Here is a 12,696-nt window from a genome sequence, read left to right on the forward strand (position 1 = left end):
TGCTGCTTTAGCCCATCCGCCACAAGGTTGGACGCATTGTGCATTCAGAGATGCTCTTCTGCACATCTCGATTGTAACAGATGGTAAAAAAGCTCCAGGTTAAGGTTTTTTTAAAGCTATTTCAAAATTTGTTTTAAATCCACTATATTTAAGAAGAAAAGAAACAGTTTGTTGCTTCAGTACAAATATTTCATTTAATAAACTTTGCAAAATGTTTTAAATTATTTTCAATCAAAAATTTTAAAACATCATTTATTTATCCTTTGATTTTCATGTCAGCGATTTTACACTAAAAATGAGAAGAGAACAAATATTAGCAGCTCCGGTATAAAGATTTTATTGATTAAACTTTGATTTAAATTTTTCTTCAAATGAATTAAAATTTTTAAATATAATTTACTTCAACATCAGTATTTTATTAGCCTCTGTTGTTTTATTCTTATTATTTCTTGAATATTACCTTTATGGAAGTGAAAAGTTTTATGAAAGGTTTTTCAAAGCATCGCTAAAAGTTGTTCCACTTTCATTAGAAATGAGAAGAGACAAAAGTTTATAAAACAAACAAATATTTTGATCAAATATTGCAGAAAAGCAAATCTCTTCACCAAAAAAAGAAAGTGAACAGAAGGGACAGGACGGGCTGGGTTAACATTAGTTGTCAACCAATGATCAAATAGCATCAACGGGAGGCAACTACAGAGTGCCTTGCTGGCAAAGAAATATAACGTCCAGATTTAATTCTGATACCAAGAAATAGAATTTCAAAGCTGGATGTCTTATCGTTGGCATGTCCCTTTGCTGGACTGATTTCCCTAGCAAAACCCTGTCACTGCTATTATGTTGAACATGGAACCAATTTACAGCACCAGCTAAACAGGGTTACTGGTGCTCCTGTAACCCCCTAAATGTTTGAAGTTATCACAGACGTGAGGGAGAAAAAGCATTTTGAATGTTGGCTGGAAGGGGGAAGGTTGAGGAGACTGTAATTGAAAAGTATCAATCAAAAACAAGGCAAGAGGGCAGAATGGAAGCCATAATGTTAACCCAGTCTGAGGAGCGCAGGGACCAAAATGCATTTCCTTTGTATAGGTAATTCACTTGCTCTCTCCAGACCATAAGCCCCCAGTCTGGGCCCGGGAAAATATAAAATAAAAAAATCCTATCTCTGGACAAGGCTTTTGGATTATCAAATGGAGCATGTGGCCATTACAGGCCTGTTTTGTGATGGTATCTGTTCGCTCAGATAAGGGCCGACTGGACTGGACGTTTGCAATTTTGATACATGCGAAATAAAAAGGCTGCGGTGTGGATGCAGCATTTTCCATCAAGCTTTTCGTGTTCAGTTTGAATATAGTCCATACTGTATTTGACAATCATGTCAAGCACAAAAAAGAAGAAGAGGAAGAAGAAAAGCTTGAGGTGTATGCACATTTTCCATCAACCCTTTCATGTTCTGTTTGAATACACTGTGCATGAAACTCATAGAATCCATACAGGCCATGTCAATCCAAGATGCATAAGTAAATTGTATGCAATGTGGAAGACTATGGAGACATAAAAATATAAGGAAAAAAAACTTAATTACATTAAATATGTTTGAGAAATTTACAAAAAAAAAAAAAAAAATATATATATATATATATATATATATATATATATATATATATATATATATATATAAATATTATATATATATATATATATATATATATATATATATATATATATATATATTTATATATTTATATAAATATTATATATATATATATATATATATATATATATATATATATATATATATATATATATATATTTATATAAATATATATATATATATATATATATATATATATATATATATATATATATATATATATATATATATATATATATATATATATATATATATATATATATATATATATAATTGTATGACAATATATGACAGGAGTTGTCAAACTTACCAATGCCAGCAACCCACAAATATCATGATTTCCTAAATAAAAGAAGGTATATGAAGGCAAATGGATATTATTGTTATTATTATTCCTATATTTATTCCTTTCCTTCAGCTTATTCCCTTCATTTATCAGAGTTCGCCACAGCGGAATGATCTGCCTACTTACACAGCAGATCCGCTTCCAGCCGCAACCCAGTACTGGGAAAAACCCATACACACTCACTCACAAACATACGGCTAATCTAGTTTATTCAATTCACCTTTAGTGCATGTCTTTGGGCTGTGGACTGTATTCCCAAGTTAACAGTAAGGACAATTAAGGAAATTAGTTATGAAAACTATTAGGTTTTAAAATGTGTTGAAAAGCACATCTATCGGTTAGACAGAACTTGGGAGATATGTGAAAAAGTATTAGCATTCCACTGGAAGACTAATCATTTTGCCTTCAACTGTATATTTCAATGCATACAACAATGCAAAAACGAGTTAAATATATGATCCAAAAACTTGATCTTTAAGTTCTGTTTTTAAAAATTGGTATTTTCGGTCCCTCAAAAAGCTGTTATGTAGCTGTTATGTAGTTAACATTTTCAACAGTTTTAAACATAACACATGTCAAATTTGGACAATTATAATTTGGTTTATATTTAGGTATTTTTCACGTTTAGGTGAACTATTCCACACACCCCTAGTACTCACATTGTCCCGCTTGAATTCCCTAGAAATGGACAAACAAATATTAATTCTGATAAATGATGATCAGGCTAAAATTCAAAACATCCATTCACATGTCTTTACTCACGATACATTCTCCTCTTTTTATTTGCTCTAGGCTTCTTATCACCATTTAATTTTATAATCTTAGGCCCATTCCCAATTCTTATGCTTTGGTTTCAAGTGTAGTCCTAAAAAATCTTCATTTTAAGGGCTATCTACCCCTTCCCCTTAGCCCTACGCCTTCAGGCTAAAGAGAATTGGGACACCCCTACCCCTATACGACAACGCGCAAAATGAGGGGTAGGGGTGTCCCAATTCTCTTTAGCCTGAAGGCGTAGAGCTAAGGGGAAGGGGTAGATAGCCCTTAAAATGAAGATTTTTCAGGACTACACTTGAAACCAAAGCATAAGAAAATTTCCCAGAATAAGTTTTTTTTTTTTGTTGTTGTCATTATTACATTTTTTTTTTACAACAAACAAGCACATGTTTTAATACATTCATAACCGTGTTTTATTGTCATGCTTCAAAAAAAACGTTAATAAAAAATAATCTATAATCATAACATCGGTATAGCAGTCCTACAACATTCTGACACTTAATGACGCTCAAATACCCTGTCAGAAAAGTCTAGTGGCTGTGAATGAGCTTTAAACTGTGTCTGGTATATTGTTAATGTTGTTTTTGGTGTGTTTACATAGATTAATATGGACACTATGTAAATGCAAAGTACAGTTATGATCTTATTCCCACATTATATCATTATGATAACACGATATCGTTGCCTTCGGTAATTTCCTGAAGAAAATAAATACCAAAAAAAAAAAAAAAAACGCAACTGGAATAACTACAGCAGTCGCAATCATCAATCTCATATGAAGCTGGAGATTGTGATGACATAGGATGTGTGCAGGTGTTTTAGTGCTGTCCCATCTCTTAGGGGTACATTTTGAAGCCCTTTCCATTCACAATGTTTCCAGGGACAAGGGAAAGGGGTAGGGGTACAACAATTGAATTGCGATTGGGCCTTAAAGTAACTTCTGAATGATTAAGCATTAAACTGATATGCTTGTACACACACAATAGTTCCAGCAATCAGTCTAGATGTGGAGTTATTTGAAGGTCATACATTTTAACCTCCACATTATGCAGTACCAACCTTATTGAAACAAAAGGAGGGTAGTGCAAAACATAACAACAATTGTTAGACTGCTTTCTTTTGTGTACTTATTCTACACCATATCCTTCACATATGCCATTTTACAAAACACATTGTGTTCATGCTAGCAGCACTGCTACTGTATGCAGTGTCAATAGTTAAAATAAACAATTATAAACAACTGTTAGTGTGTAATTTCCAAAATCCGGCTCCTCTCTCAAACCAAAGTGTACCTGTGCTTAGAAGAAATGCATTATAATAGCACTTATATTGGTATCCCACAGAAGGTACCCTTAAATTACATTACAAAACATACGCACACTATGACTTCATAAAGTCACTGCCGGCGGGACATACAATATGAATGACAAGCGAGCTCATGGCAAACACATAAGTCAAAAATCCCACCACGTTAAGATTCACCGTGCCTTTCAGAGCAGCCTATCCAGCTTCCTCTGTCCAGTCATCCATCTACACCCCCCATCCCGGCCCATCTATCTGTCTCCGAGCTCAATGCCTATGTGCCTCCTCACCGGCCCCATTTCCCCCCTTTGCACAAGAAAAAAAAAACAGCACGGCCAAGGTTTTTAATTCAAATTTCATCTCCAGTGCCGCGGCCCGTAAGCTCACTCAGCAGCCACTGGAGTCTAAAGTGACTCTAGGGAGCCTCTCACAGTTCTATATGCAAATAGGCCTGCACCTGGGCAGTGGAGCAGGCCTGCTGAGAGCTTACTTATGCAAATCTGATTGAGTGAGAGCATATTGCTGAAGCGCGTGCGCGGGTCGCCGACACCACAAGTTATATTTCACAGGACCGGCTGTGATCCGGAAGATGGGGAGCGGAGGAAGAAAGTCGAGGGGGGGAAACGCGAGGGCGCCGGCCATTTCAAGAACGGTGGGCTGTTGGTTTGATGAACACCTTCTTTTCTGCCTCCTAGATTCCACCCTTCTTGGGTTTTATAGCATCAGGGGGCAGATGGAGTGTAAATGACACAGGACCTCTGTAATTTCCTATGCACACTTTGTAAATGGGTTGACATCTCAATATGTCCAACACAGCGCCGTCGCTGAGTGTGGTATTAACCCCCTGATTAAGTGGTAAAGGTTGGCTGCAGTTCAATCTCCAAACTGAAAGAAGGCCTTGATGTAGATGAATGAGACCGAGAATGAAGAGAAATCAAACAAACTGAACGCGAGGCAAATTGGTGACTGAAAACAGAGAGAAAGGCGAACAGATACAGTTATATTTGGATATAGTTAGATGAATATGCATATTGCCATACACTATGGATATACTTACAGTATAGAATGATACATAAAGAGCAGAGTTGGATGTAAAACGTTCCACAGTAGCGCGTTACTGTATTCTAATTACATTTTTGATGGACGCAGTAATGTAACAAACTACATTTTACATTTGTGTAATTTGATTACAATTACTAAGTTCAGTGTAAATGCATTACTTATGTTACAGTTATAGTTTTTAGAAGAAAAAACTGCTTCTTTTAAATCATGTTTTCTGCTGCAACTTTAGTTAATAAGCATGTACTTTTAAATTGCTGGAGAACGCGAGCTGAAGGTTGCTGTTGAGAGCGGTTGCTTCTTCAAGTGGAAATACAGTGTAAAAACAAAAAAATATTACTGTGAAATTCAGTCTATGTCCAGTCTCTAAAGAACTTTCAACTACTTTTAACTTGACAAGGACTTGAACAGAAAGCATTCTATGACAATACTCATCACCAAGGAGGACACCGGCGCCCAAAAACACAGAGCCCAACTTAGCCTAAACTGGATTTTTGTGCAGGATCGGGAGTGAAGGAATGTGAAGAGAAGCGTAGCTGCTTATGGGGTCATTCACACATCGCACATATTGGGAGCGCATATTGCGTGCGCTCGCATTTGGCATACCCATTTGAAAACCGCGTGTCACGTCACAAGAACTAACCGATCAGTTTCATACTTTGGAAAATACACATTTTGGTAGACTATTTACCTCAGACAAACACCCAAACACTGCAGTGCGTTTTATGCTATGGATGTCAATAATATCCAGTATTTCTTCTAAATGTCTTTTTTTGTGTTAAAAAAAACAAAAAACAGGTTTGGAACAAGTGAATGATGAGAGAATTTTATGTTTTGGGAAAACTCCTTAAGTTTTTTTTATGTCAATATTTTTAAGTGAACATTAAATTACTGAAAGAGCTGCAGTTGATTTTGTATTGTTATAGATATATTTTATATGTTTTAAAGTAACTTTATGGTAAAGTATTTAATAATCTGATTACTTTTTTAAAGTAACTTACACAATACTGATATAGAGTTAGTCAAATGTTTAGATTCTCATGCAGATAAAGTATACAAAAAGAAAGAAAGAAAGAAAGAAAGATCAACAATGCGAACTGATTTGATGTCAAAACCTTGATGTCCATTTGATATCCACACATTGAGTCCTTTTTGATCACAAAAATAATGACACATCATAATAAAAGAGATTCTTCAGATGTTGTTCATCTGAAATGTTCAATTACGAATTAAAACACGGCAAAACATGATAAAAAAAAAACCTGTAATTGATTAATGAAGTATTTTTAATGCCAGTGTTAGATGTCAATTTAATGTTGTTTTGATATCAAAACTGTAAATTGACATCAAATCGATTAGCATTTTTGACATGATTATTTTTTGTTCTTTTACAACGTTTTGACATCAAGGTAGATAGACAGACAGACAGGACTGAGTGTCATAGTAAAAGTAGGTGCAGGAAAACATAAAAAACAAAAAAAAAACAAAAGAATACCTACTAAGAGTAAAACATTGCTAAGGATTTGGTTTGGCAGTATCATCATAGGTAGACACTTTGACTGACAGCAGAATATTCTGTATGATGTCACGTGATCAGTCAATCACACCAGCGGATGGTTCCGGCAGCAGCACATCATGTATGGAATTACATTATAATTGCTCCAGGTGTAGAACCATGTCCCCGATTGTTAAATACATATGCATGATTGCATGCACTTTTGGTCTCCAAGGCAGTATATCAAATCAATCATTAATTTTTAAACAAATTAATTCACTTCACCGTTACATAATTATTGGAGATTACAGGCTAGGCTGTTAACATATCAGTCATGAACATATACCGACTCATAGAAAATGACACATATTATTAGTGCTAGACTCAGGGGAATGAACCGTAGTTTAGTGCACAACACACACACAGTATGTACATGTACAATGCATCCGGAAAGTTTTTTTTAGTTACAGCCTTATTCCAAAATGGATTAAATTCATTTATTTTCTCAGAAATCTACACACAATACCCCATAATGACCAGTTGAAAAAAATTTTTTTTTGAAATTGTTACAATTTTATTGAAAAAAAAAGCTAAAAAAAAAAAAAATCACACGCACCTGAGTATTCACAACCTTTGCTCAATACTTTGTTGATGCACCATTGGTAGCAAATACAGCCTCAAGTCTTTTTTAATATGATGCCACAAGCTTGGCACACCTGTCTTAGGGAATTTTTGCCCATTCCTTTTTGCAGTACCTTTCAAGCTCTATCAGGTTGGGTGGGAAGCGACAGTGTACAGCCATTTTCAGATCACTCCAAAGATGTTCAATAAGATATTGGTCTGGGCTCTGGCTGGGCCACTTAATGATATTCACTGAGTTGTTGTGAAGCCACTACTTTGATATTTTGGTGGTGTGCTTTGGGTCATTGTCCCGCTGGACCGTCGCCCCAGTCTGAGGTCAAGAGCACTCTGACGCAGGTTTTTGTTCAGGATGTCTCTGTACATTGCTGCATTCATCTTTCCCTCTATCCTGACTAGTCTTCCAGTTCTTGCTGATTTGTTTTCTCCAAACGTAACGCCTGGCAGTCCCTCCAAAGAGTTAAATTTTTGTCTCATCAGACCAGAGAATTTTGCTTCTTATTATCTGAGTCCTTCAGATGCCTTTTGACAAATTTCAGGCGGGGAGTGGCTTCCATCTGGCCACTTTACCATACAGACCTGATTGGTGGATTGCTGCACAGATGGTTTTCCTTCTGTAAGGTTTTCTTCTTTCCAAATAACAACGCTGGAGCTCAGACAGAGTGACCATTGGTTTATTGATTACCTCCCTGACTGGAGGCCACTGTGCTCATTGGAACTTTCAGAGCAGCAAAAATGTTTCTGTAACCCTCTAACCCAGCCTTGTGCCTCAAGACAATCTTGATTTTGAGGTCTACAGACAATTCCTCTGTCTTCTTGCTTGGTTTGTGCTTTGACATGCACTGTCAACCCTAAGACCTTACATAGACTGTATGCCTTTTCAAATCATGTGTAATCAACTGAATTTACCACAGGTGAATTATAATTAAGGGTGCTGAAACATCTCAAGATTGATCAGCGGAAAAAGAATGTACCTGAGCTCAACTTAAAGCTTTACTGCAAAGACTGTGAATACTAATGTACATGCGTTTTTTTTTAAAGCTTTTATTTGTAATAAATTTGCAACAATTAAAAAAATATCTTTTTTCACATGGCCATTATGGGGTATTGTGTGTAGAATTTTGAGGAATTAAATGATTTTGTCCATTTTGGAATAAGGCTGTAACATAGAATAAAGCCGAAAAGTGAATCGCTTTGAATACTTTCCGGATGCACTGTATAGCAGTGTTTGCGTCTGTGTTAGCAACTGAATAGCGACTTTAGTAGCGGAGCAATTGTGTTGTGGTCTGTTGTTTTTCCCAATGCAATTCCCCCCCAAAAAGCAAACAACAAAAAATGTTTTCTTCTACTGAAGTAGAAAAAGCAAAGGAACTGAAGGGAAACAAACACATTCCTCCCAAAAGTCAGTGATGAAAAAATGCTTTTCTCGTTTGTCTATGCCTCATGCACTTATAATAGCCCAATTAAGGAAAGAAAATGCTTGTTTTCTTTAGGTGTGTCAGAAATTGATTATCTCACCATGCGCAGACACCCCAATGTTCAAAGATTACTGCTGTTAAGCCAAATCAGGCCGTTTATTCACACTGTCAAGGACTCTCGAGCCTAAATTGCTCTAATAAGTGATCGTTTTCACACTTGTTTAGTTTTTAAAGTGCTCATGCAAAATACAATAAAAGAGGAAAAAAAGGAATGGGGGGTTGGTTACGGAGAGCATGCTGCCGTTCCTTTTAATAAGGGTGAACATGTCATCCATGGCAGTCATTTTTCTGATGGTGTTCCTTCTCAAACGTGCCTATGCAGCTCTGCATGAGCTCTAATGTCATTTAAAAAGATTAGCAGATTTGTCCCTCACTGCCGTCTGATGATGCATCAGCCAATCGCAGGCCTGAAAAGATAAGCCTAACAGGGTGCCGTGCACTTGTTCAGCTATTCCTGAAAAAAAAAAGTTCAGAATAATAAAGGAACTGACCAAAAAATGGAGGAAGAAGCTCATATATGTGTCCCATAAAAGGTCATCATGATGCCGGCCCATCATGCCCTGTCTGCATCCGAGCCTCTGACAGATGAGCAACAAAAGGGTCCCTGCGTTTCTGATTGACAGCTTCTCTAATTGTATCCAGTCATTCATGACAATTTGATTAAAATATTACGCCAAAGTCTCGCCCCCTGTTTGTTCCCTTGCTCCAAATCTAATTTTGATTTCAAAAAGAGAGATTAGCACCACAAGCGTGACTGAGGATGCTGTTCACTTCTACATGATCTTTGTCACCGATGTGATTTTAACATATGTATAACTTTCGTTTCGCTCCACCTATGAAATTTTAACCAGGATCTAAAAAAAAAAAAGATAATTTCAGAGAAAAAGCTAATGTGATGAATTATATGAAGTTCAAATCACTGATATATAGTGATCATCTCATGATTCTATCAAGATCCTGCTCGTACCATCAAAACTTTGTCTAGTTAGGGATCTTAAATGGAGGTACAACCAGCTGAGGTGTGACTGTTAACACCATGGTGACCTTTTCTCCAGGAAACTTGAAGCATCGTGGTGAAAACCACATTAAGGTCAAATCCATTTTTGCCTGATCTAGCCTTTATTGCAATTAGGTGAACTGAGTATTAAAGCATCAAAAAGTAAAGGGATCCTTGGATCAGTAACTCAATGTTTTACCTCAACCCCAGTGCTAACCTATGCTACGATGAATGAAATATGGCTCTCAATCTTTCTGATAGAGTGATCTCAGCAAAATAGAAACTGTTCGTCCTTGTTTTAGGTCATCAATTCAATTAGTTCATCCACCGCTAAGACTACAATAAATCTGAGCAATTCAACCTCTTCCTCCAGTTAGAACACCTCCTATTACCCTCCCTCAGCCCTCGTGGCTCCTGCCCTTCCCCTGAAAGAAAAATAAATCCATTGTAATTTGATAGCGGTGAGCGGGGGTTGATTGGGAAGGGGGGGCTTCTAACAGCTAGGAGGATTTCGGAGAGGAAAAAAATACATGTATCATTCACCTGATTTGAATTGTAGCTCCCTTTTTTTGAACCTCTGCCAATTCATTTTGTACATTAAAAATTGGTCAGGGTTGATAAGATTCCATTTTCACGGTTGGCAATGCAGAACTGGAGAAAGAATACAATTACAGACCCCAGAGTAAACTCTCCGAATGTCAACTTGATGTAAATGATCAAGAGCGGCTGCACAAAAGAACAGGCTTCAACTTCAACGTCAAACCCTCCTCCAGCTCTCTCTTTTCTCTCGCAGGGACCTTTTCACCCCAGTGATCTTGCCCCCGCAGAACTGGTTACGTAAACCGAAGCTCTAGTTTAGTCTGTTCTGGAAGCACTGATTGAAAAATACGCATTTTAAAACAGGCAAAGGTTAATTGACTTGTACAAATAAACCAGGAGTTCTCAAAAGTTATCTTCAGCTGAACCATTTAAATGCAACAAATTTAGTTAAAGTATCCACTGATATTTTAGGCTAATATTTCAATAAGTTCACAGCAGATTTAACAGATAAAAGGGTCACACTTCATTTTGATGGTCGTTGAATTTAAGTTACATTGCATCTACATGCCAACTAGTTCTCAGATTATAAGTAGACTGTTAGGTTGGGGTTAGGGTTAGAGTAAGTTGACATGTACTTGCAAAGTGTCTTAAAGTCAGTTAAATGTCTGTTGAAGGAACATTATTAACAGATAGTCAACTAATACTCAAATTGACCATCAAAATAAAGTATTACCAATAAAATTACGTAAAATATTTGTTTAGTAGCACACAAAAACAATTGCCATGGACCAGTGGTAGTTTGAAGGGTTTACCCATCCAGACTGAACTTTTCCAGAAAGTTGGTTTTGGCCAGCTGTTTTAAACTTAAAGAGTTAGTTTGCCCAAACCTTTTCATTAATTACTTACAAGGTCCGGTCCCCTAAGAACTTTGTTCATCTTCAAAACATGATTTAAGACATCACATCCCAGCCTGATCTCACAAGAAAACGTAAGTTTTTTACGTTTTGCCAGTTTAGTGGCTAATTCATACGGATTCATACGAGTTCAGTCGTACGAAATTGTACGATTTTAAAAAGGAGGCGTGGCACCTAAACCCACCCCTAAACCCAACCGTCATTGGGGGATGAGCAAATCGTACTAAATTGTACGAACTAGATCGTACGAATTCATACGAATTAGCCACTAAATCAAAAAGTTACGAATTGCCGTGAGATTGCGTTGCACATCCTCTTTAGACAGTAAACAGTCCAGTGCTATTCCATTTATTGATTTGTCCAAAGCTTTTGACTCTGTAGATCATAAACTAATTTAACAGAGAGTTAGGCTTTTAGGTTTTAGTCAACCTGCTCTAAATTGGTTTGAATTTTTTTTTTTGATCACACTCGATGTGTTTCTGTTAAAAATAATAATTCATCCTGTTCATGTTAGCATTGACATGGCATTGGGGGGCTTCCCCAAGGATCTGTTTTACTTCCGTTGTTATTTTCTATTTACATTAACAAATTAGGTCATGGAATAGAGTCAGCTAAAATACACCTGTATGCAATGATACAATAATATATACAGAGCCACACTCCTTAAACCAAGCTGTACAGTATTAACAGAACACTTTTAACCAGGCCCTGATCTAATCCGTATCTGCCTTTGAAGTCTGTTCTTGGTGAAAAGACATGTTTTGCCATATAAACAAATGATGCAGGGCCTTGGATGGCGGAGGGGTGTCGCGGACAAAAGTGAAAAGCGGGGGAGTTGTTGTGGACGAAAGTGAAGAGGGTTGGGGCGTTGCGGAAGAAAGTGAAAGTGAACCACGGATTGAGGATGAGGTGGGGGATCAATAAAACGAAGTGCCGGATCAGATTACAGAGGTGCCAGATCTGGATCCGGCGTGCTCTGGCACAAATTAAGCCCTGGGTGTTCAGATTTGTATTCAGACTTTACAATAAACAACAAAATTAAATGACAAGTTACATTACAAAGCTTGTTTTCAAATTCCAAATCGAAATTTCGTTTCTATCTTGACTCATTAGGTTTCATGTGTATGAACCATTTCTGAAAAATCTCAACACCTACCATCACAAACATTAGCATTTAGCTAAACTAACACTGTAAAAATGCTACTGTATATTCCAAATAACTGATTAGTGTTGGTCAACATGAAGAAAATAAGTGAACTAATTACATGTTTACAAATTTAAGTGGATTGAACGTAAAATCATTAAGTTATCCCCTAAAAAACTCAAGAATTGTGTTGTTTTAACTTATTGTGGTCACACTTTACAATAAGGTTCATTAGTTAATGTTAATTAATGCATTTACTAACATGAACAAACAATGAACAATACATTTACTACTGTATTTGTTCATGTTAGCTAACGTTAGTTGATGAAAATACAGTAATTCATTGTTAGCTCA

At 36.5% G+C, this 12,696-nt stretch overlaps 1 long non-coding RNA gene across 5 annotated transcripts in view; it reads right to left on the bottom strand.

Moving 5' to 3' along the window:
• LOC147833057 (uncharacterized) overlaps window positions 1–12,696 on the bottom strand; it is a 48,689-nt gene that overhangs the window by 15,661 nt on the left and 20,332 nt on the right. The window contains exons 4-5 of one of the 5 annotated variants that reach the window (XR_015513276.1): window positions 7,444–9,201; window positions 6,151–7,395 (exon numbers count right to left, since the gene is read on the bottom strand). The exons of 3 other annotated variants lie outside the window; for them this stretch is intronic. This is a non-coding gene — a long non-coding RNA (uncharacterized LOC147833057). Of the gene's footprint in view, window positions 1–6,150; window positions 7,396–7,443; window positions 9,202–12,696 lie in introns of those variants that run through there. One more of the 5 variants, XR_015513279.1, reaches the window with a different exon arrangement.

Source organism: Danio rerio, chromosome 17 (genome assembly GCF_052040795.2).
Source record: "Danio rerio strain M-AB ecotype USA chromosome 17, GRCz13ab, whole genome shotgun sequence".
In the NCBI taxonomy this organism is placed as follows: domain Eukaryota; kingdom Metazoa; phylum Chordata; class Actinopteri; order Cypriniformes; family Danionidae; genus Danio; species Danio rerio.